The sequence below is a fragment of the Rattus rattus genome, chromosome 5 (assembly GCF_011064425.1).
Source record: "Rattus rattus isolate New Zealand chromosome 5, Rrattus_CSIRO_v1, whole genome shotgun sequence".
Classification (NCBI taxonomy): domain Eukaryota; kingdom Metazoa; phylum Chordata; class Mammalia; order Rodentia; family Muridae; genus Rattus; species Rattus rattus.
In genome coordinates, this window is record NC_046158.1 from 26,961,793 (window position 1) to 26,986,829 (window position 25,037).

Genomic DNA, 25,037 nt, shown 5'->3' on the forward strand with positions numbered 1-25,037 from the left:
TGTTATCATGGTATTAATAGCCACTAATTATTAAAAGATTTTGGAAGTGTTCCTTCAGGTTCTATTTTGTGGAATAATTAGAGGAGTGTTGGCATTTGAAGGACTATTACTATTAGTAATAGAAGGACTATTCTGCACTGAATCCATCCAGTCCTCAGCTTCTTTTGGTTGGGAGAGTTTTGAATTGCTACTTCTAACTCACTGTGTGTTGTGGGCCTATATAATTTTGCTTATTTCATCTTGATTTAACATTCACAGGTTGTATATATCAGTAAATCCATTATTTACTTTAGGTTTTCCAGTTTGGTAGAATGCAGTTTGACCTTTTGGATTCTCTGTATTTCCTTTGTAATACCTCTCTTTTCTTTCTTTTCTTTTCCTTCCTTTTTCTTTTTGTTTTGTTTTGTGTTATTGTTGTTTTATGGGGTTTTTTTGTTTGTTTGTTTGTTTTTGTTTGTTTGTTAGTTTTTGAGATGTGATTTCTCTGTGTAGCCCTTGCTGTCCTGGAACTTGATATGTAGAGTATGCTGGCATCGAACTCAATCTACAACCTCTGCCCCTTCCCGTTTCATCTATAATTGTGTGAGTGTGTGTGTGTGTGTGTGTGTGTGTGTCTGTCTGTCTTCTGTCTCCTTTTAATTAAGTTGGCTAAGGGTTTGTCAGTGTTGTTGACTTTCTCAAACAACATTTATCTCATTGATTTTTTCCTACCTTTCATTGATTTCATCCCTAAGTCAGATCATTTCTTCCTCTTTGGTGCATTGTTTCTTCTCTTTGTTCTTCAGCTTTCAGACATGTAGTTAAGAAGGTAATATAGAAGGTCTCTCTAGGTTTCATACGCACTTAGCCCAGGAACTTGGCATTTAGAAGTGCTTTCATAAAAACAAAAAAAAAAAATCGCTTTTCAAGTTTAAAAAAAAAAGTGCCTTCATGGTTTCCTATACACTTGGACATACTGTGTTTTCATGTTTGTTCCGTTCAAGAATGTTTGTAATTTCCTTCTGGATTTCCATCATGACCCATTATCTGTTGAGCCCATTTGATTTATGTAGTTACTTAACTGTTCTGCTTAGTTTTTGTCTCGATGATCTGTCTGTTCATGAGAGTTGAATATTAAAGTCACCATTTATCACTGTGGCTGGGCAAGGCGGGCGCAGAGATTTTAATATGGCTGTAGACTGTAGTATCGTTTCTTTTTTGAACTTGGGTACCCTTACATTTGGTGCATAAATGTTTAGAATTGTGAAATCATAAGTGGGTTTTTCCTTTATTGAATATTTAATGTCCTTACCTATCTCTTCTGATTAGTCTTGGTTTAAAATCTTTTTGTCAATTATAAAAATAGTTATGTTTGCTTGCTTTTTGTATCCATTTGCTTAGATTACATTTTTCCATTCTTTTACCCCAAAGTAACATCTGTCTTTGGTGACATTTGTATTTTGGATGTATAGGATGTATCCTCTTTGTTAATCCAATTTGTTAGTCTGTTTTTATTGGGAAATTAAGGTCATTGATATTGAATGGTATTATTGAGTAGTGTTTATAGATTCCTATTATCATTTTTAACTCCCCCTTTTCTATGAACAGTTCTGGGATTATTTATTACTTGTGTCTTCTTGAGTACGGTTAACCCTTTCAGGCCAAAGTTTTCTTTCTAGTGCAGTCTGTAGAGTTGATTTGGTGGACTGAAATTCCGTAGCTTTAGGGGTTTATTGGAATATCTTTTTTTCTAAATTGATAATTTTGCTACGTCTTGAAGTCTAGACATATTGAAGTATTATTAAAAAGGGGCACAACAGATTCCCACGGGTCACCGCTCCACGCTGGGTCCCTGGTACTCTCCGACCCAGGTGTTAGTTCTGGCACGATAGGGCCATATAGAACTAACCTTAATTTATCTAAGTGGCAGCTGGCTTCAGTGAGGCACCTAGCCATCTTCTAACCCCAGTGGTCTCTCCGCTCCCATTGCTAGTCATCCTGGCCAGCCCTGACCAGCTGGGAACTCTGGTCTCAGCTACCCAGTGATATCAAGATTCAACAACATAACCCAACAACCAGATTTGTATATTAAATACTCAGTCCATAATACATCCACAGAATAAATTCACTGCCAATTAATAAATATAGAAATCACCCACCTAGACAAGATAAAGTGGACCCAGACCACCTGTATCAGAATCATCTTCCTCCATCGTCTCCATCTTGAATCCTCTCCCATCCTAGACCTTTCCCCACCTACCCTTCCTTCTTATCCAATGATAGACTTTGCCTTATTCTCGACCGGCCTTGCTGCATAATGACATCGTCCTACATAGGCTAGCATCTTCTCAGAGTCTATAGAATATGAGTCTAGGCCTTTCTGGCCTTCAGGGTTTCCCTTGGGAATTTAGGTATTATTCTGATGTGCCTGCCTTTATATGTGACTTCGTCTTTTTCCCATGATGCTTTCATAGCCTTCCTTTGTACTGGATATCTAATGTTTTGATTATTATGTGTCAAGGAGAAATTTTTTTCCCGATCTTCTCCTGCCTATTTGATGTTCTTTATGCTTTATGTAACTTGATAAGCACCTTGTTCTTTTTTACATTGGGGGAAGTTTCAGATTTTCATTTATGATTTTATTTCCTGTTCCTTTGACCTGTGTTTCTTCTCTTTCCTCTATCCATTCATTTCCTATTCATAGGTTTTGTCCTATGACAAATTCAGACAATTCAGTCATCTGCTACATATATGCCAGCAGCCATCGATTGGCCCATGTATGCTCTTTGGTTGGTAGCTTAGTCTCTGGGAGCTCATAGGAGCCTGGGTTAGTTGATACTGTTGTTCTCCCATGGGTTTGCCATCCCCTTCAGCTCCTTCTGTCTCTCCCCTAGCTCTTCCATAGGAGTCCTGACCTCAGCCAACAGTTAGCTGTAATTGTCGGTGTCTATCTCTGTCAGTTTCTGGTAGCACCTCTCAGAGAACAGCCATGTAGGCTCCTGTCTACAAGGACAATGTGGCATCAGTAATATGTCAGGGTTTGGTGCCTGCCCATGTGATGGATCCCAAGTTGGGCCAGTCACTGGATGGCCATTCCTTCAGTCTCTGCTCCATTTTTTGTCCTTGTATTTCTTTGAAACAGGAATAATTATGGGTCAAAATTTTTGAGGATGGGTGAGTGGCCCCATGCTTACTAAAAGGAGGCATAGTTATTGCATACACAGAAACAAGAAGGCAGAATTACTATATACAGCTGAATAGGAAATGTGCTTCACTAATCTCAGTAGGCAGGGTCTGTATGGGCATGGTCTTCAGACCATAAACATTTAGAGGAGAAAGCTATGGTGGACATTCTCTGCACAAACTGTCAATATTCACACTCAGGTTAGAGGAAGACTTTGCCAAATGAACTTCACCCAAGAAAGGCTTTGCCACTCTCATTGGGCTGAGGTACAGGCATAGACATGCCTGTGTCAATAAAGTATAGTCACCTGGGTCATTACTCTCTCTCTTTCCCTTTTCCTCTCCTTCTGCCTCTCCCCCTACATATAAATATTCTCTGTTACTGTATTTGGGAAAATGAAATTACCTTCTGAAAATCTGATTAAACTAGAAAATGATCATAACCCAAGAGTAATGAATATAATGAACATACCATTGGATCTGGACATGACAGTGCTGCTGTCCCCCAGCACTGGAAGAGTTAAGGCAGGAGCACTACATTTCAAGACCAACTTGCCCCTGCAGGTGAGGGAGGAGTTTTATCACTACCAAACTGATTATTCCAACCAGAGTTCGTCCATAGGTACTGAATATTTTTTTAAAAATACTGGTTAGGTTGGTGGCTGTATATGTATGGGCCATATGTGGGGCAGGCTCGGAATGGGTGTTCCTTCAGCCTCTATTCTAAACTTTGCTTCCCTATTCCCTGCCAAGGGTATTCTTGTTCCCCTTTTAAAGAAGGAGTGATGCATTCGCATTTTGGTCATCCTTCTTGAGTTTCATGTGTTCTGTGCATCTAGGGTAATTCAAGCATTTGGGCTAATATCCACTTATCAATGAGTACATACCATGTGTGTTTTTCTGTGATTGGGTTACCTCACTCAGGATGATATTTTCCAGTTCCATCCATTTGCCTATGAATTTCATAAAGTCATTGTTTTTGATAGCTGAGTAGTATTCCATAGTGTAGATGTACCACATTTTCTGTATCCATTCCTCTGTTGAAGGGCATCTGGGTTCTTTCCAGCTTCTGGCTATTATAAATAAGGCTACTATGAACATAGTGGAGCATGTGTCTTTGTTATATGTTGGGGCATCTTTTGGGTATATGCTCAAGAGAGGTATAGCTGGGTCCTCAGGTAGTGCAATGTCCAATTTCCAGACTGATTTAAAAAAAAAAAAAATACTGGTTAGGGAAGAAAAAAAAGAAGAAAAATATTGCTTATTTTTACAAACATAATTTATTTGTTATTTGTGCTTTGGATTATAAATATGAAGGGAACTTAAATTCCTCTATATTCTAAATATATTGCCTAATGAAGCCAGATTATGTAAACATGAGCCAAGAGGGCTGAAGAAAATGTTGTCAGTGGACAAGATTCACAGCCATATTTGAATTTTTCAGAAGGTCATAGGCATACCTAGTAGAGTCTTCTGCTCTTTGCCACAAAAATGTAACAGTTACATTCGAACCTAATTCAAGGTTCATTGAAAGAATAATTTGGAATAAACATTCTAATGGTCTTCACCGGTATTAAACAACAGTTTGCATATGCTCAGGTAAAATTATTCTCTTTCACAAAACAGTTCTGAACATAAATCATCCATGGACTGCATGATTAAAATTCTTGTTAAAAAATTGAAGGCCTTTATAAAGGAAGCATAATCTACAAATATTTTTCATTTATTCAAATGTTTTATTACTATTACACTGAATTCCTTATTAATTTCTTACTATGATAATGTTTTGAATAAGTCACTGAAAAATGTAAAATAAAATGTTTTAAAGTTACTTTTAGGATACATATGATTAGGATATTGAAAATTACATAGATGCTCCCCTCCACCTGGGAGACAAGACAGCACGTGCACTGCTGCAGTTGTGAGGGACAAGAGAGCGCGGTTTTTCTTCTACATATTTCTGAATTTTATAATTAGATATACAGAAATATTTTAACAAAGCATATTTTACAAGAGATTGGAAATATGCTAAAACTAGAAATTTATATTTCAAGCTTGAGCCATATTTAATGGATTTTAAGGCATATAGAATGCTGAATTTGGAATTAGTCTGTGGTTTTTAATATAAACTGTTAGCATCACAAATTTAACTCACAATAACTCACAAACAACCTCATGTTAATATTTTTAAAGTAGTTTAATGTACAGATAAAAACACAGGGATCAACAGTAATGAATAAAAGCAACAATGGTATAGTGTATTCCAATTCATTTTTGTGTAGTTTCAAACTCTAAAACCACCTGTTGAGAGAATGGCCCTCAAACTTTCTCCACGTTTGTCCTGTCAGATGGTAAGAACAAAGCTGTTTAGGGAACGGGTATATTCTCTGGATAAGTCCATTTGTCAATCAGAGTCATTTTCTTTATAAAAACATTTTTTTTCTGCCAAGCTTTCCTAAAATGGTGTAAAATACTGATTGGGGTATTCAAGTGAGAAGAATAGAATTTTAGCTTTTCACAAGCCAGAAAATTTGAACTTAGTAATTTTTTTTATCTAACTCTTAAAACATTTCCAACATAATTCAGAAGAACATGATTGGAAGAACATGAATAAGGAAAAAAATTTCTAACATAGAACTGAGTAAAGCTGGGAGATGGAGAACAGTCCCAATTAGCTGTCCAGTGGCAAACAGCCCTGAAAATTTACAAACTAGTAATAGTGCATGGACTCAACAGGTCATATTTAAGTGTGTGTGTGAGTGTGTGAATGTGTGTCTGTGCGCGCAAGTGTGTGTGTGAGTGTGTGTGCAAGTGTGTGTGAGTGTGTGTGTGACTGTGTGTGTAAGTGTGTGTGTGACTGTGTGTGTGTGACTGTGTGTGTAAGTGTATGTGTGAGTGTGTGTGTGTGTGTGTGTGCAAGTGTGTGTGTGACTGTGTGTGTGACTGTGTGTGTGTGAGTGTGTGTGGAGTGTGTGTGTGAGTGTGTGTGTGTATGTGTGTATGTGAGTGCAAACATATATGCATGCAATAATAAATGATGAAAAAAGAGGCCATGAATTTGAAAGCGAGCTGAGAGAGGTATATGGGAGGGTTTAAAGTGAGGAAAGGGAAGAGCAAATGCTGTAATTGAATTACAATCTCAAAGTAAACCAAACATGTACACAGAAACTGGACAGTTAAACATACTGTAGAAAATGCTCCCCTGTGGCATGCATCTACATCTGTGTCAAGCTCAGGACACGGCCCTGCGTGTGAGAGCTTACCAAAAAGCTGAGAACTTGAGCACCGTCTCTAGACTCCACACAATGAAAGGAGAGTGGTGACTTTTGCTTGTTGTCCCCTGACCTCCATAGTTCATGAATACTGGACATCCACACATCCCACTGCAGCCCAATATGCCATAAATTGCAAATATATAAGAGGAGAGAGGGAAAAAATGCTAAAACCTATTTTGGACAGAACTGGCTGATTTTTCTAAAGAGAAATTTCAGTGTAATTTTTGAATTTTTTTTACTTAAAATATATTCTATTGTGTGACCTAGCTACTCCTTGCTTTAGATAATTAAATAAATTTATTCCTTTAATAAGGAAGTCATAACTTGAAGAATTTTTCATTTAAATAAATGAAATTCACCTATACACTTGTTTATATGTTCTTATGCTTCTCTTTTAGGAGAGCATCAGAGATGTCCACTTTTGCCTCCATAAGATAGATATTGAAGGCTGTGTGGTTTAGAAAATATCTATAGAAATTAGACACTCAAGGTAAGTAGAAAGTGCAGCCTCATAAATAATTATGTGCGCAATCAATTAGAGTTTAATTTGCCATTTTTTCCTCTAGCATAGTCTTTCACTCAGGGTTTTCTGTGTATGACTGCTTACGTGTTTATACAACTACAAATCCCAGCTGTGTCTGAAATTTAAGATGAGATATGAGCTATACAAACCAGAAAAGCCACATTAAAATTTACTTACTACATTTGGACATTGTGAATATATGACCTAAAAAGTGGGCCGCTGTTCTCCATCTCTGAACGTCTTGTAAAGTGAAGTGAGGGACTCTTAAACCAAACTTTAGTTATCTTTTTAAAATAAATCAGAAAGACAGAGTTAAAAACGTATTTTCAGTAGAGGTAGAAACTTAGCTTTCATACAAAGAATACTTTTGTCACTGTTTGAACAGCAACTGGCTCTTCTGCCTTTGAAACGAGAGACTTTAGAGCTTCCCTCGCCAGATAGCGCTCTACGTTCACATTCCATTGCAGCACCATTACTTAATTCTGGTTTCTCTTGAATTTTTTTTTTTTTTGTTGATGAAAATTTTTATATCATTAAGAATTTTGTTCAATGTATTTTGATCACACAAATTTCAACCCCAACTGCTTCCAGATCCCCCCTCCCTTCCCTACCCAAACCTGCTTTGGTAGCAATTAATGGTATTGCTAAGTTTGGAAGTGTTTCATTGTGTGTGTGTGTGTGTGTGTGTGTGTGTGTGTGTGTGTGTGTGTGTGTGTGTATGTGTGTGTGTGTGTGTGTGTGTGTGTGTGTGTGTGAATGGTTTTAGTTCCTTTGTCAATGATCAAGTGACCATAGCTGAGTGGGTTCATTTCTGGTTATTCATTTCTAGTCCACTGGTCTATCTGCCTGTCTCTGTACTTATACCATACAGTTTTTATCACTATTGCTCTGTAATACAGCTTGAAGTTAGGGATAGTGATTTCCCCAAAAGTTCTTTAATTGTTGAGAATAGTTTTCACAATCCTGGTTTTTTTGTTATTCCAAATGAATTTGCAAATTACTCTGTCTAATTCTGTGAAGAATTGAGTTGGAATTTTGATAGGGTTTGCATTGAATCTGTAGATTGCTTTTGGCAAAATGGTCATTTTCACTATATTAATCCTGCCGATCCATGAGCATGGGAGGTCTTTCCATCTTCTGAGATCTTTGTCAATTTCTTTCTTCAGAGACTTGAAGTTCTTGTCATACAGATCTTTAACTTGCTTGGTTAGAATCACACCAAGGTATTTTGTATTATTTGTAACTATTGTGAAGGGTATCATTTCCCTAATTTATTTCTCAACCTGTTTATCTTTTGAGTAGAAGAAAGGTTTGATTGCATTAATATCCAGCCACTTTGCAGAGATGGTTTATCATGTTTAGGAGTTCTCTTGTGGAACTAGTGGGGTCACTTAAGTATACTATCATCTGCAAATAGTGATGTTTCGACTTCTTCCTTTCCAATTTGAATCCCTTTGTCCTCCTTTTGTTGTTTAACTGCTCTGGCTAGGACTTCAAGTACTATATTGAATAAGTAGGGAGAGAGTGGGCAACCTTGTCTAGTCCCTGATTTTAGTGGGATTGCTTCAAGTTTCTTTCCACTTAGTTTGATGTTGGCTACTGGTTTGTTGTATATTGGTTTTACTATATTTTGGTATGGACCTTAAATTCCTGATCTTTCCAAGACTTCTAACATGAAAGGGTGCTGAATTTTGTCAAATTTTCTCAGCATCTAATGAGATGATCATGTGGGTTTTTTTTCCTTTGAGTTTCTTTAGATAGTGGATTACTTTGATGGATTTCTGTATATTGAACCATCCTGAATCCCTAGGATGAAGACTACTTGATCATGATGGATGATTGTTTTGATGTGTTCTTGGATTCAGTTTCCAAGAATTTTATCGAATATTTTGCATTGATATTCATAATGGAAATTTGTCTTAAACTCTCTTTCTTGTTGAGTTTTTGTGTAGTTTAGGTATAAACGTAATTATGGCTTCATAAAAGGAATTGTGTAGTGCTCCTTCTGTTTCTATTTTGTGGAATAGTTTGGACAGTATTGGTATTAGGTCTTCTATGAAGGTCTGATAGAATTTAACTGCTTCTATTTCTTTAGGAGTTATGGGACTATTTAGATGGTTTATCTGATCCTGTTTTAACTTAAGTACCTAGTATTTGTGTGGAAAATTGTCCATTTTGTCCACCGTTTTGTTGAGTATAGGCTTTTGTTGTATGATGTGATAATTTTTTATTTTCCTCAGAATCTGTTGTTATATCTCCTTTTTCATTTCTGATTTTGTTACTTTGACTACTGTCTCCAGTATCATCAAAGGACTGGTTAGTCTGACTGAGGGTTTGTCTATCTTGTTGATTGTCTCAAAGACCCAGCTTCTGGTTTTGTTGATTCTTTGTATAGTCCTTTTTGTTTCTATTTGGTTGATTTCAGCCCTGAATTTATTTCCTGCCTTCTACTCCTCTTGGGTCTATTTGCTTCTTTTTGTTCTAGAGTTTTCAGGTGTGCTGTCAAGCTGTTGGTGTATGCTTTCTCCAGTTTCTTTGTGGAGGCACTCAGAGCTATGAGTTTTCCTCTGAGCACTGCTTTCATTGTGTCCTATAAGTTTGGGTATGCTGTGCCTTCATTTTCATTAAATTCTAAAAAGTCTTCAGTTTCTTTAGTTCCTGCTTGACCAAATTATCATTGAGTAGATCGTTGTTCAGCTTCCATGTGAATGTGGGCTTTCTGTTGGTTTTGTTGTTATTGAAGACCAGCCTTAGTCTGTGTAGATCTCTTAGGATGCATAGGATTATTTCAATCTTCTTGTATCTGTTGAGATTTGTTTTGTGACCAATTATATGGTCAGTTTTGGAGAAGATACCATAAGGTACTGAGAAGAAGGTATATTATTTTGTTTTAGGATGAAATGTTCTACACATATCTGTTATATTCATTTGGTTCATAACTTCTGTTCGTTGCACTATATCTCTGTTTAGTTTCTGTTTCCATGATCTGTCCTTTGATGATACTGGAGTGTTGAATTCCCCCACTATTATTGTGTGAGGTTCAATGTGTGCTTTGAGCTTTTCTAAAATTTTTTCTTTTTAATGAATATGGGTACCCTTGCATTTAGAGCATAGATGTTCAGAATTGAGAGTTCATTTTGGTAGATTTTTCCTTTGATGAGTATGAAGTATCCTTCCTTGCCTTTTTTGACAACTTTTGATCGAAAGTAGGTTTTATTCTATATTAGAATGGCTACTCCAGCTTGTTTCTTGGGACCATTTGCTTGGAAAAAAATTTTCTAGTCTTTTACTCTGAGGTAGTGCTTTTCTTTGTCACTGAGGTGTGTTTCCTGTATGCAGCAAAATACTGGGTCTTCTGTACGTATCTAATCTGTTAGTCTATGTCTTTTTATTGGGGAATTGAGTCCAGTGATATTAAGAGATATTAGGGAATAGTGATTCTTTTTTCCTCTGATTTTTGTTGTTACAGATGGAATTATGTTTGTGTGGCTCTCTTCTTTTGGGTTCATTTCGAGGAGATTAATTTCTTGATTTTTCTAAGGTATCATTTCCCTCCTTATGTTGGGGTTTTCCATCTATTATCTTTTGCAGGATAATATCCTGGATTTGTGGAACGATATTGTGTAAATTTGGTTTTCTCATGGAATATCTTGGTCTCTCTATACATGTTAGTTGAGAGTTTTGCTGGACATAATAGCCTGAGCAGGCTATTGTGTTCTCTTAGGGTCTGTGTGATGCCTACCCAGGATCTTCTGGCTTTCATAGTCGCTGGTGAGAAGTCTGGTGTAGTTCTGATAGGTCTGCCTTTATATGTTACTTGACCTTTTTCCCTTACTGCTTTTAATATTCTTTCTTTGTTTTGTGTTTTAGGTGTTTTGACTGTTATGTGGCAGGAGGAATGTCTTTATGGTCCAATCTATTTGGAGTTCTGTAGGCTTCTTTTCTGTTTATGGGCATCTCTTTCTTTAGATCAGGGAAGTTTTCTTCTATAATTTTGTTTAAGATATTCACTGGCCCTTTAAGTTGGGAGTCTTCACTCTCTTCTATACCTATTATCCTTAGGTTTGATCTTCTCATTGTGTCCTGGATTTCCTGGATGTTTTTGGACTAAGAGCTTTTTGCATTTTACATTATCTTTGACAATTGTGTCAATGATATCTTGTGTCTATGGTATCTTCTGCCCCTGAGGTACTCTCTTCTATCTCTTGTATTCTGCTGGTGATGCTTGTATTTGGGACTCCTGATCTCTTCCCTGGATTTTCTATCTCCAAGGTTGTCTCCCTTTGTGATTTCTTTATTGTTTCTATTTCCATTTTTAAATCCTCCACGGTTTTGTTCAATTCCTTCACCTGTTTGGTTGTGTTTTCCTGTAATTCTTTAAGTGATTTTTGTGTTTCCTCTTCCAGGGCTTCTACTTGGTTACTTGTGTTGTCCTGTGTTTCTTTAATGGATTTATTTATGTCCTTCTTAAAGTCCTCTATCATCACCATAAAATGTGATTTTATATCTCAATCTTGCTTTTCTGGTGTGTTTGAATATCCAGTATTTTCTTACGTGGGAAAACTGGGCTCTGATGATTCCAAGTAGTCTTGATTTCTGTTCCTTGTTTAGGTTCCTGTGCTTGCCTCTCACTGTCAGGTTGTCTCTGGTGTTAGCTTGTCTTGCTGTCTCTGGCAGTGGCTTGACTCTCCTGTAGGCCTTTGTCTCAGCACTCCTGTAGACCTGTTTACTTTCAGCCAGATCTGGGAATAGAGAGCTCTGCTCTCAGGTGTGTTGGCGCTCCTGGTGACTGGCTTTCAACTCTGGGCGCAGGCAGAAACCCAAAGGGTCCTGTCCTTGACTGCTCCTAGGTCTCTGTGCCCAAGGGGCACAAATGGCACTAAGTGATTTCCTCTTGAGTCAGGAATGTGGGCAGAGAGTAGTCTGCTGAATTCTCAGGAGTGTCTGCACTTCTGAGGGTCCAGCACTCTCCCACACAGGATTTGGGTTTAGGGAGCTGTGTGACTGGTTCAGTTCAGTTCTAGGTGCAGGCAGGAACCCTTGTTTCATTTCCTTAAAGGAGTAACCTGAAACTGATATCTTTCCCACGTTGAGACAGGATACTAATCTTGACAAGTACATCTTGTAGTATATAAATTATTAAAACATTTCAGAATTATTTTATACCTCTCCTTATAGCACTCAAAATAATAGAGTAAAGGAATCAGTGTGTTAAAGGGGATGGTATCTAAACAGAGTCCATGGAATCCTTCATTGTACACATGTTTCTTGAGTGCTGCCTCTCCATCAAAACTACAATGTACAGTATATAAGGTGTGGAAGAGGAAAGTGATTTGAGTTTGAAACATACTAAAATCATGTCATCTAAATGGATATTAAATCCAGAATGATTATCTATGAGGCTAAAGATAATATTATAATATAAAATTCATCAAAATTTCAGATATTATTTCTTAAAAACAAAATCCTCAGTCTGGAGCTTCCTCAGAAAATTGCCATTGAACTACTTGAGGACCCAGCTATACCTCTCCTGGGCATATACCCAAAAGATGTTCCAGCATATAACAGGGACACATGCTCCACTATGTCCATAGCAGCCTTATTATTTATAACAGCCAGAAGCTGGAAAGAACCCAGATGCCCTTCAACACAGTAATGGATACAGAAAATGTGGTACATCTACACAATGGAGTACTACTCAACTATCAAAAACAATGACTTCATGAAATTCATAGGCAAATGGGTGGGATTAGAAAATATCATCCTGTATGAGCTAACCCAGTCACAAAAAAAAAAAAAAAAAACACATGGTATGCACTCACTGATAAGTGGATAGATATTAGCCCAAAAGTTTGGATTACCCAAGATACAATCCACAGACCACATGAAGCTCAAGAAAAAGAATAACCAAAGTGTGGATGCTTCAGTCCTTCTTAGAAGGGGGAACAAAAATATTCATAGGAGGAGAGATGGAGACAAAGTTTGGAGCAGAGACTGAAGGAAAGGCCATCCAGAGACTACCCCACCTTGGGAGCCAACCCATATACATACAACCACCAAACTGAGACAATATTGCTGATGCCAACAGGTGCATGCTGACAGGAGCCTGATATAGCTGTCTCCTGAGAGGCTCTGCCAGAGCATGGCAAATACAGAGTCAGATGCTTGTAGCCAAACATTGAACTCCTCCCAGTTGGAGGAGTTAGAAAAAGGACTGAAGGAGCTGAAGGGCTTTGCACCCTCATAAGAATAACAGTACCAGCCAAACAGCATTCCCAGGGACTAAACCACCATCCAAAGAGTACACATGGACAGACCCATAGCTGCAGCTCCTTATGAAGCAGAGGATGGCCTTGTTGGACACCAATTAGATGGGAGGCACTTGGTCCCACCAAAGCTCGACACCACCCCCACAGTGTAGGGAAATATCAGGGCAGGGCAGCAAGAAGAGATGGGTAGGTGAGTGGGGGAGCACCCTCACAGTAGAAGTGGGAATCAGGATGAGATGGGGGGTTATGGATGGAAAACTGGGAAAGGGGACAATATTTGAAATGTAAATAAATAATAAAATTTAATAATAAAAATAAAATGTATAAAAAGTAGAATCCACATGAATCACCCTTTAACTATATGGAAATTCCCTCTTCCCTCTAAATATTTGCTCTGTTGTTATGTGTTTGATCAATCCTGCACTTACTGTTCTGTGTCATCTTACTTTACTGTTTCATTTTTTTCTTTTTCTTTTTTTTTTTGTTGGATTTTTTTTATTTCCATTTCAAATATTATCCCCTTTTCCAGTTTTGTTTTGAGCTAGGAGCTTGCTTTCTGCCCAGGAAGCTCAAACTCCTGTGCTTCTGCATCTCCGGCTTCAGTCATTCTCACAGTAGCTGAACCTGATTGTTTCCAGTGCCACAGCCACCTCCTGATAATTCTATTTTAAATTATTACTCCTTCTTTACTTTGCACCCCCTTCGAAACACTTAAATTTTCCAGCAGTTATATAATCTCCATGTCTATTTTCTGCTCACACTAGAAGTCAAAAACTACTGAGGCAGTCTTTGTGTAGTGTGATAAATATACCTCCTCTAAGAGTTTATAGATCTGAAAATCACATTTAACATAAATAAGTCAATGTTTAAACAAATATAAATCAAAATAAAGTTGTTTTCAAACACAAAGTGATATCATTTCACTAGGAAAAATGTCATGTGCATGTACTGATGTATTCTAAAAACTCTAAAAGCTACTCAGCTCAACATGAGGGTACACGTTTAAAGTAGTAACTTATGAAGCCTTTTGGGTATAATTGGTATAATTAATTCACCTCTATGTGCTTTTCTTTATGTCTTTGGAAGTATTTTAAACTTTTTTTATTGAAGCTCAACATTAAGGTTATTGCCCAGGTGTTTATTCTTTTATTTTAAAGTATATTTGTGTGTCATCAAGTCCCTAATGGTGCTTAACATTTTATTAGGGAAAACAAAGCAATAAATATGTAAATAATTCTATAATTTTTAAGAAGTAGATTGCTAAAGTGAGTTATCAGGGCAGTGATTGCTGTTCAAACATGAGAGGACCTCAACTCAGCCCCTAGCACCCACGCAAAAATATGCCACGATGCCGTGTGTTCCTAGCCTCAGCACTGGAGAGGCAGAGACAGGAGGATCCTAAATGCTTACTGAACAGTGAACCTAGTCTAATCCGAGAGCCCATGGTTAGAGACCTGGGATTAGAAGGCACTTTGCATATTTCCAAAGGCATGAAGCAACCACCTAAGCCTCTCTGGCATGTATGATTGACAGGGCCAGCATAGCCTGATAACCTCAAGGGTGCAGTGGGAGCATGCTTGCCTTGGCAGTGAACAGCAGCTCTTTAATTTGACTAAAGTCCCCCTCAACAAGCTAGGGAATCCTACCCAGGAATAATGAAGTCTGGTCTTGAAGGAGAGTCTACAACCACCACTTTATTAAACCTAAGCATAGGCCCTAACTAAACTCTAAATACTTGGCCTTTTATGAACATACACACGTAGTTCTCACCATGTCAAAAAAAGTTCTCATTGCCGCAAACAAAGAACATTACAGAAAAGCATAATTAATCAAATTGCAGAGTTACAGAGTCTAGTTCCAGCAGATATAGCTACAGAATACTTCCAGTGGACATGCTTAAAAAACACACCCATTCCTAAGAATCGATGAACATTCTAAAATTGCAGAAGTTAAGGGTAGAAAGATTTTTTTAATTTTTTTATCTTTATTAACTTCAGTATTTCTTATTTACATTTCAATTATTATTCCCTTTCCCGGTTTCCGGGCCAACATCCTCCTAACCCCTCCCCTTCCCCTTCTCTATGGGTGTTCCCCTCCCCATCCTCCCCCCATTACCACCCTCCCCCCAACAATCATGTTCACTGGGGGTTCAGTCTTGGCAGGACCAAGGGCTTCCCCTTCCACTGGTGCTCTTACTAGGCTATTCATTGCTACCTATGAGGTTAGAGTCCAGGGTCAGTCCATGTGTAGTCTTTGGGTAGTGGCTTAGTCCCTGGAAGCTATGGTTGCTTGGCATTGTTGTTCATATGGGGTCTCGAGCCTCTTCAAGCTCTTTCAGTCCTTTCTCTGATTCCTTCAATGGGTGTTCCATTCTCAGTTCAGTGGTTGAATGATGGCATTCGCCTATGTATTTGCTGTATTCTGGCTATGTCTCTCAGGAGAGATCTACATCCGGTTCCTGTCGGCCTGCACTTCTTTGCTTCATCCATCTTATCTAATTGGGTGGCTGTATATGTGTGTGGGGCAGGCTCTGAATGGGTGTTCCTTCTGCCTCTGTTCTAAACTTTGCCTCCCTATTCCCTGCCAAGGGTATTCTTGTTCCCCTTTTAAAGAAGGAGTGAAGCATTTGCATTTTGGTCATCCTTCTTGAGTTTCATGTGTTCTGTGCATCTAGGGTAATTCGAGCATTTGGGGTAATAGCCACTTATCAATGAGTGCATACCATGTGTGTTTTTCTGTGATTGGGTTACCTCACTCAGGATGATATTTTCCAGTTCCGTCCATTTGCCTATGAATTTCATAAAGTCATTGTTTTTGATAGCTGAGTAGTATTCCATTGTGTAGATGTACCACATTTTCTGTATCCATTCCTCTGTTGAAGGGCATCTGGGTTCTTTCTAGCTTCTGGCTATTATAAATAAGGCAGGGCAGAAAGATTTTAAGAGTCAGAAAATCAGGAAGTTTGTTGTGAGATTGTGTCTCCTAAGAAAGTCAGTAGCTACACCCAAAAAATATACTGTAAAACACCATAGCTCCTATTACAAGTGCCTATTCTAACTGTAAAGTTAATTGTATTGTATACAAGTGCATGGTGCATAGACTTTGGAGGCTGGTTACTGTTGGTATGTGATGTTTTTATTTTCTTGCAAGTTTTTGATATTACTTTTTATTAATCATTTTATTTGTTTACATTTTTAATGATATCCCCCTACCTGTTACCCATCCCCAAACCCATCCTCTCCCCACCCCCTGCTTCTATGAGGGTGGTCCTCCACCTACTCACTCACTCCTTCCTCACCACTCTTGCAGTCCCTTATGCTGAGGTATCCAGCCTCCATAGGAGCAAGGGCCTCTCCTCCCACTGATGCCAGATAAGGCCATCCTCTGCTACATATGCAGCTGGAGCCATGGAGCCCTCCATGTGTACTCATGTGTTACAGGTTTAGTCCCTGGGAGCTCTGGGTGAAGAACATAATTACATCATTTTCCCATTTCTTTTCCTCCCTTTAACCCTCCCACATACTCCTCTTTGTTCTTTTCAAAATTCATGGCTTATTAATTCATTAATTGTCATTATATGTGTATGGGTATTTGTGTGTGTGTGTTCCTAAATATAAAATACAACTTGTTCTGTCTATATAATGTTACTTACACCTGTTTCTTTTTTTATTGGTTATTTTATTTATTTACATTTCAAATGCTATCCCTTCCTGGTTTTCCTTCCACAAACCTCTATCTCATTCCCCATACCCCCTGCTTCTATGAGGGTGCCCTGCCAACCCCTGACTCCCGCCTCACCACCATAGCATCCCCCTATGCTGGGGCATCCAGCCTCCACAGGACCAAGAGCCTTCCTTCTCACTGATGCCAGACAACACCATCCTCTCCTACATATGCAGCTGGAGCCATGGGTCTTTCCACGTGTATTTTTGGTTGGTGGTTTAGTCCCTGGGAGCTCTGGGGGATCTGGTTGGTTGATATTGTTCTTCCTGTGGGGTTGCAAACCCTTCAGCTCCTTCAGTCCTTCCCCTAGCTTCTTCATTGGGGTCCCCATGCTCAGTCCAGTGGTTGGCTGTGTGCAGCTGCATCTGTAATAGGCTCTGGCAGAGCCTCTCAGGGGACAGCCATAGCAGTTCCTGTCAGCATGTACTTCTTGGCATCAGCAACAGTGTCTGGGTTTTGGTGTCTGCAAATGGGATGGATCCCTAGGTGGGTCAGTCTCTGAATGGCCTTTCCTTCAGTCTCTACTCGACTCTTTGTCCCTGCATTTCCTTTAGACAGAAGGAATTCTGGATTAATATTTTTGAGTGGGTGGGTGGCCCCATCCCTTGACCGGGTGCCTTGCCTCTGGATATGGTTTCTACAGGTTCTGTCTCCTCTTTGTTGGGTATTTTCAGCTAATGTCATCCCTGCTGGGTCCTGGGAGCCTCTTGCTTTCCTGGCATCTGGGACTTTTTAGTGGCTGCCTGCAGTTCCCCAGCCCCCATTACTACATACCTTCATTCAATTTCCGGAACCCCTATACTTCTCCCCCCACCTCAGTCTCCTTTCACACCTGGTCCTGCCAGCCTTTTCCCTCCTTCCCCCTCTTTCCTTCACAGGTCTCTCCTTCCCTCTATCTCCCATGATTATTTTGTTCCCCCTTCTAAGGACTGAAGTATCCACACTTTGGTCTTCCTTCTTCTTGAGCTTCATATGGTCTGTGAGTTATATCATGTGTATTCGGAGCTTTTTGTCTAATATCCACTTAATCAATGAGAACATACCATGTGTGTTCTTTTGTAACTGTGTTATCTCACTCAGGATGATATTTTCTAGTTCCACCCATTTGCCTAAGAATTTCATGGAATCATTGTTTTTAATAGCTGAGTACTATTCCATTGTGTAGATGTACCACATTCTCTATATCCATTCCTCTCTTGGGGGACTATGTGTTTTTTCAGTGCTGTTTCTCCTCTGGGGAAGTCTATTTCTTATATTCTTTTTGCCTCCTCTTCTACAATGTTCTAGATATTTGCATTGGGACTTGTTCTACAATTCCACATTTTGAATGGTTGTGCTTCTTTATAGTGGTCTCTGTCTCTTACAAGGAGTTTCCTTTATGTGAAATGAGGTCTATACACATCTGTTAGTATAACAAGTACTCCGAATGTAGTTAGAAAATATCCTGGTTTAGGATTCTCCTCCAAGATCCATGACTGCTCATCCTGGGTAGTTGGCTTGGTTTCCATTATCAGGCATGGTTTTCTCTTGTTGAGTGAGACTTAAGTGCAGTTAGAGAGCGTAGCACAAGATATGTGTACTAGTACTGTACCCTTTGGTTTACTGGGCCACGCTGGTTGTTGTGGTTTATAAGTGTCATAGCAAGGTAGGACTTTCTTTGGAAGTTTGTATTGTGGCTTCTGGTACCATGAAAGTTAGTCTTCAAGTAGTTTCAGTTCCAGCTCAGGGGCCTCAAGCCTTACATCTGAAGTGCATGCTGTCTTCAACAATAAAGACTTATCTTCCACTTCTGGGACCAACAAAGAATAGCAATAGCTTGTAATGTTTTAGAGTCTCTTGGACAATCCTGACCAACAGCCCAAAAGGAAGGAAGGAAGGAAGGGAGGGAGAAAGGAAGGAAGGAAGGAAGGATGGATGGATGGATGGATGGAGATATATCCTATTAGGATTCTCTGTTAGCTTGTCTTTCACTCTTGCAAAGGAGAGAGCATTGTCAGCCCAGATGGAAAAATTTTATTTAAAATTTATGCATTTGTCTATATATTATACATGTTTATTTTTAATAAAATTTTAAAAAGAGTAAGTGTGGAATGAAAATTGAATAAAAAATATGATCAAATATATATGTATGTGTGGTGTGAATAATTTTGATAAATAATTGGCAGAATATGTGTCTGATTGGATGCATATGAGTGCAGGCAGACGTGATAGAAGAGGCAGCAGGTAAGATGGTGAGTGAGAAGTTCCACTTTCCACACACTCTCAAGTATCTCCATTTCACTCAGCACCTGAATTCTCTGTAGAAGGAGTATATGCAAAGCCAGAAACACCCAGACACCGTGGGTTATAAATTACTGCCTATGCTTCCTATGGAATTTACAGTTCTCTACAGCTTTCAGTTTTGAGTTTGTTGAACACTAGGATTGAAGACAAGGTTATGTTCCATTCACAGTGAAGCATATTTAAAAAATAGGAGATTATAATTTTTCAATGTATCTGTACATGATATATTGTGGTTGCATGGGTAGAGTTACGACAGGTCTATCATAGTCATTCTGAAGGCACAAAGGTGGGAAACATAAACTTTCCTTTTATCTTATCTCATTTATACCTAAAAGCTAACAAAGTAACTGGAGCACTTTGATACCATGATGACTTTTAAGTGGAATCAAACTAAATATCAACTACAGCAATGTTCACTATGAATTGCTGCCTGGTATTGGCTGGTATTCATTACTGTATAGCAAGTATGTCAAAGCTCCTTTCTCAAATGTGAGACACTGTAAATCACGAAATAATCTGTCCCCAAGAGTTTCAAAGACAGGCGAACAAGATGTATAGAAGGAGCCATACAAGAATGCAATTGTGCTATTTCCTCTCTGTGAAGAGGAATTAAGACATTTTTCTTCTATGTTAAAATTTGACTTTAAAGAAAAAATCATTACCAGTCATCTCTTAAGTAGAGCAAAGATTAGCTTTCCTTTTCCTCTGAGTATCTAGTGGGTAGTATTGCTAATCAATAGGTCTGAGACAGGACAGACACCTGTGTGACAAAGTGGATAGAGCGTACCCTATACAAAAAGCTGAGAATTTCTGTCTTAAAATATACTGAGTATCTGAAGAATGGGAAAGGCAAGGGATGGCCCTGCCAGAAAGAAGGCAGGGGTGGAGGGGAGGGGGTTATCTGGGTATTTGTACAAATCTGCTTATTTTTACTTTCTATAATCTAAATATATTTTCATATGTATCAGAGTTGAAGACACTCTACAGTTGTTGGTGAACCTGTAGGAAATCAAGTCCTGATCAGCAGTGGGAAGCAGTTGCATTATCCATGCCTCCCACTCTACGCAGGGCGGCTTCCTATGCAGTCACTGAGCTCCTGAGGTCTTGAAGAGATGATTTCCATGGCTGCCTTCGAGTAGATCACCCCACCTCCTGGGCTGCGTGGAGCCCCTTTATTACTCTTTAACACTCCACCAAACTACTAAGTCATTCTTTCTCAGAATTTTACTTCACACAATAACATCATTTCTTCATTTTCTCTAACTAATACTATAAGTTGTACATAATCCTTATATTGTGTAAAACAAATGAAATAAGACTTCGTCTTATTAATGATGTAGTCATAAAGAGATTGAAATTAATGAACAAGTGGTGGCTTCTTTTAGGTTTCTGGGGGGGACCATTGTTTGTTTGTTTCTTACTTATTCAGTTTAGATTCCACTAACTGCCCCACTCCCGGTCACCCCTTCCCACAATCCTTCACCTATCACTATCCCCTTCTCCTCTAATTGGGTGGATATCCCCCAACTCTGGCACTTCAAGTTTCTTCGAGGCTAGGTGCTTCTTCTCCCACTGAAGCTAGACAAGGCAGCCCAGCTAGAACATATCCCATGTATAGGCAACGGCTTTTGAGATAGCCCCTGCTCCAGTTGTAATGAACTCACATAAAGACCAAGCTGTATATATGCTACATATGTGTGGGGAGGCCTAGGTCCAATCCGTGTATGTCCTTTTTTGGTGCGTCAGTCTCTGAGAGTCCCTATGATCTAGGTTAGTTGACTCAACTGGTCTTCCCGTGGAATCCCTGTCCCCTTAGGGGCTGTAATTTTCCTCCCTGATCTTCCATAAGAGTTCCCAAACTCGTTTCACTGTTTGGCTGTGGGTATATGCCTGTCTGAGTCATTGGTGGGCTGGGCCTCTCGTAGGACAGTAATGCTAGGCACCTGCCTGCAAATATGACAGTATTATTAATAGTGTAAGGGAGCGGTGCTTGCCCATGGGATGGGTCGCAAGTAGAGATGATTATTGGCTGGCCATTCTCTCAGTCTCTGCTCTCTCCCCAATCCCTGCATCTCTTGTAGACATGGTAAGTTTTGGGCAGAAAGGTTTGTGGGTGAGTTTGTGCCCATATTACTCCACAGTTGTACCTGCCTGGCCACAGGAGACAGCTTCCCCAGACTCCATACCTAGTGCTGTGATTCACAGCTAAGGACACCCCATTGATTCTTGCGTGCCTCCCCTATGCCAGGTCTCCTTCTCTTTCTGGAGATGCCCCCTAGTTACCTACCTGTCGGTTGCAGATTTCCATTCATTCTCATAGTCATCTGGCCATTCCCCTCTACACCTCCCCACACCCAATCCTGAACTCTCCCACTCTCTTCACCATCCCCTCTCCCACACGGATCCCTCCCTCTATGGACCTTCCATAACCATACCATTCCCCTTCCAAGTAAGGCTCAAGCATCTTTACTTGTACCCTCCTTCCTGTCCAGCCGCCTTAGGTCTGTGGAGTGTATCATGGGCATCCTGTACTTTATGGCTAATATTCACTTATAAGTGAATACATACTGTGCATGTCCTTTTGGGACTGGGTTACCTCGCTCAGGATATTCTCAAGATCCATCCATTTGCCTGCAAAATTCACGATGTCTTTTGTTTTTCATAGCTTCCATTGCGTAGATGTACACATTTTCTTTATCCATTTTTTTGTTGAGGGATATCTAGATTGTTCCCAGTTTCTGACTATTATGAATGAAGCTGCTGTGAACACAGTGGCACAAGTGTCTTTGTTGGACAGTGGAGCATCTCTTTGGGTATATGCCCAGAAGTGGTATTAGGTTGTAGTGGCTAAAGAATAATTAAGGCCAGTGGGGTAGCCCAGCTGATAGATTTGCTGCAAAGATTTAGGACCTGCGTTGGAGCCCTGGGAATTGCATGGTGTAAGGAGAGAACCAACTCCTGCAAAGTGCTTTCTGGTCCGCATGTGCATTAAGGCACACATATACACCACACCTACACAAAAAAGTGTAAAAAAAGTGTAAAAAGTAACTGAGGCAAGACCTACATAGATAAGTTTAAAAAGAAATTTTCCACAGAAATTTGATGGACTGTTAATGCAGGCCATAATCTATGAAACTATTTCTCTTAGCCAAAAATCAGTCGCATTCTACTAGCTTTCAAAAGTACCAAAGTGGTCCATTACTGGTACAAGTTGGATCACATGTCTACATTGCTCAAAATGTCTATGGAAAGATAGATAGATATAAGGTAAGGATCATACAATAAACATTTTATCTTTATTACTGTAATATTTCCAAGAAGACTCAACCACCTCTCCAGAACCAGCAGTATATTTGTGAATTGCCCTGTCAGCAGGAAGAACCAGCATTTTGTGTCAGGGTACTTTAGAAAACAATCCTAAAAGATTTCTGTTATTGGGAATGACTCTAAAAATGTAATATATTTTATGCTTAACACTTTCTTAAGATAAAAGTATTTCCCCTGAACTGTAAGATAACTTTGTCCTTTAACATTTTTGTAAACTATAAATTCAAATACATATAATTGTCATATTTTTAGATAATGAAATACCAAATAATCTAACCGTATAGTGTTATCAGGATCTAGCATAACTGTTGAAATATAGATTCTTAAACCAGACTTGAGCATTCATGTCCAGCCTCACCACCTAGATCCTTGTGCAAGTTTATGCAGTGTAGGCTTCACCATTCATCTTCATTATCTGCATAAATAAAGGGAGCTTCTATTTTTAAAAACATCTGTTTACTGCGTTCTTCAATAAACATTTAGCTTTTGCTCAAGTGTTTGAGGAAAGCAGCAGTCGCTGTGTTCCAGGCTGGATTCAGCTGCCCTGGGAGCCAAGTGGGTGTTGTTTGCCTTAGTGTAAAACACTGGAGTCAAATCACAAGTTGATGCAGCTCCTTATTACTCATATTATTAGCACACATCAGTGTCTGAAACTCAGATTATATGACTGTAATCAAACCTCCTAAGAAGCTTACGGCTTCTAATGAGAATCTTAAAACATGTGGAATAACTGTTCAAAGTTGGTAAATGTTCCCTTGTTTGCTTTTTAACAGAGCCACAGAAATATACAAGAAATCAAGAGCACAGAGTATTTCCTTCCATCAGTCCTCAGAACCCTGAAACGATTCTAACTCGATCAAGCACAGAGCACAGAGGAAGGCCCACCTTGGCAGATGGCCACAGAGGATGTCAACAATTTCTTGGAGGCAAGCAATTAAATATTTGTGGAATGAGATTTCTGTCTTTTAACTATATAAAATCAAATAGGGTTTGAGTGAATATTGGGTTTTTGTTAACATGTCTATTTGTCTCTTCACTTCCTTCTTCAGCATTGCTGCGTGTCAGAAGTTACGTTAGAGTGCTTATCCCCTACCTATAGGATTGCACAGCCTCAAGAAGCACTGAATCCATAGATAGGAAACGAGGTTTGAAATAACAAATCAACTACCCACATGTGAAAATGAGTCCATTGAATTTATCATGGACACATATAAATGAAAATACTAAATATATTTTCAGGTTTAATTATTGTCTATTCATTTTAGAGTTATTTGTACTTTTAATTAATTTAAATATCTTGAGCAAGTGTTCTCCTCTCAAGAGTCTTGGAAAGCCATCACATTATAACCCTCCCAGCATTGGGTTTTCTCAGTCCATAGCATCCAGGGGATTCACTGAGCTTCGAGGTTCTGTTCTGGCAGATGCTATTCTTTTCAGACGAGTAAAGGCTGTACAGAAGACTGCCAGCTTAAAAATTGAAGTTAATTACATTGTCACTAAGGGAAAGTTTACATAGATAGAAACTGATGATTTTTTTTTTAAGGTCATATAAGCAGTCTTCTACCCTTTTCACATTTGTAAAAAATAAAAACCCAAGTAGATGGGGAAGAAGGTGAAATTTTAAAAAATGACTTCTTAGGGGTCATGAGGGCTCGGCACTTAAGAGCACTGACTGCTCTTCCAAGGTCCTGAATTCAATTCCGAGCATCCACATGGTGGCTCACAACCATCTGTAATGGAATCTGATGCCCTCTTCTGGTGCGTCTGAAGACAGCTATAGTGTACTCCTATAAATAAAATAAGTAAATCTTTTTAAGAAAACAACCTCTTTAAAAAGTAAGGAAGCATGAAAGTCTCAAGTAGAGAAACTGTAGTCAGGCTTTGAATGTTTTAGTTTTAATTGAGCTCGCAGTCGTAACATCCATTCTGACTTGTACCTTCCACCCAGATGTTTGCATTTCCAGTAAGTATGGGAAGCACAATAGCTCTAGTAGTTGAGAGATTTGTTACCTGTAGGGTTTTCCTATTAAGGGTATAACCATTTCCTAGTGATGGTGGTGATTGAGAAACAGGATGGGAGTCCTTTAAGGCACAGTGGTTGATAAGGAACTGCCTAAGGTTCTTTTCAGCACTAATATACTATGCTATTAATAATGTTTTCTATGTGTATCTAGTCTCTTGGAGAATTTGAAAGTATTTTTGCCATAGACGTATTTGAACGTGAGCAAAATAGAGTGTGCTGTTGAAAAGAAGCTGCCATATTGTTTCTATACACGCATTGCTCCTGGTGAACTTGGCTGCTCATGGTCACTGTAGAAAGGTTCTTCTTGATGCTCTGTTTTGGAGAAGAAAGTTCGTGACATTTATTTCCAGGGTACAACCTGCTGTAAACTGATAAAGACTAACTACGGGTCCTGAGATTAACTCCCGTCTCTTGCCTGATGGCTGGTTTATAGAACGCAGCTGCTTTGGTGC

General features: G+C 39.1%; 1 long non-coding RNA gene across 1 annotated transcript in view; it reads left to right on the top strand.

Moving 5' to 3' along the window:
* Positions 1-23,602, top strand: part of LOC116901391 — a 183,415-nt gene extending 159,813 nt beyond the window's left edge. The window contains exons 3-4 of the long non-coding RNA XR_004387986.1: positions 6,836-6,927; positions 23,336-23,602. This is a non-coding gene — a long non-coding RNA (uncharacterized LOC116901391). The remainder of the gene's footprint in view (positions 1-6,835; positions 6,928-23,335) is intronic.
* Positions 23,603-25,037: the final 1,435 nt, after the last annotated feature.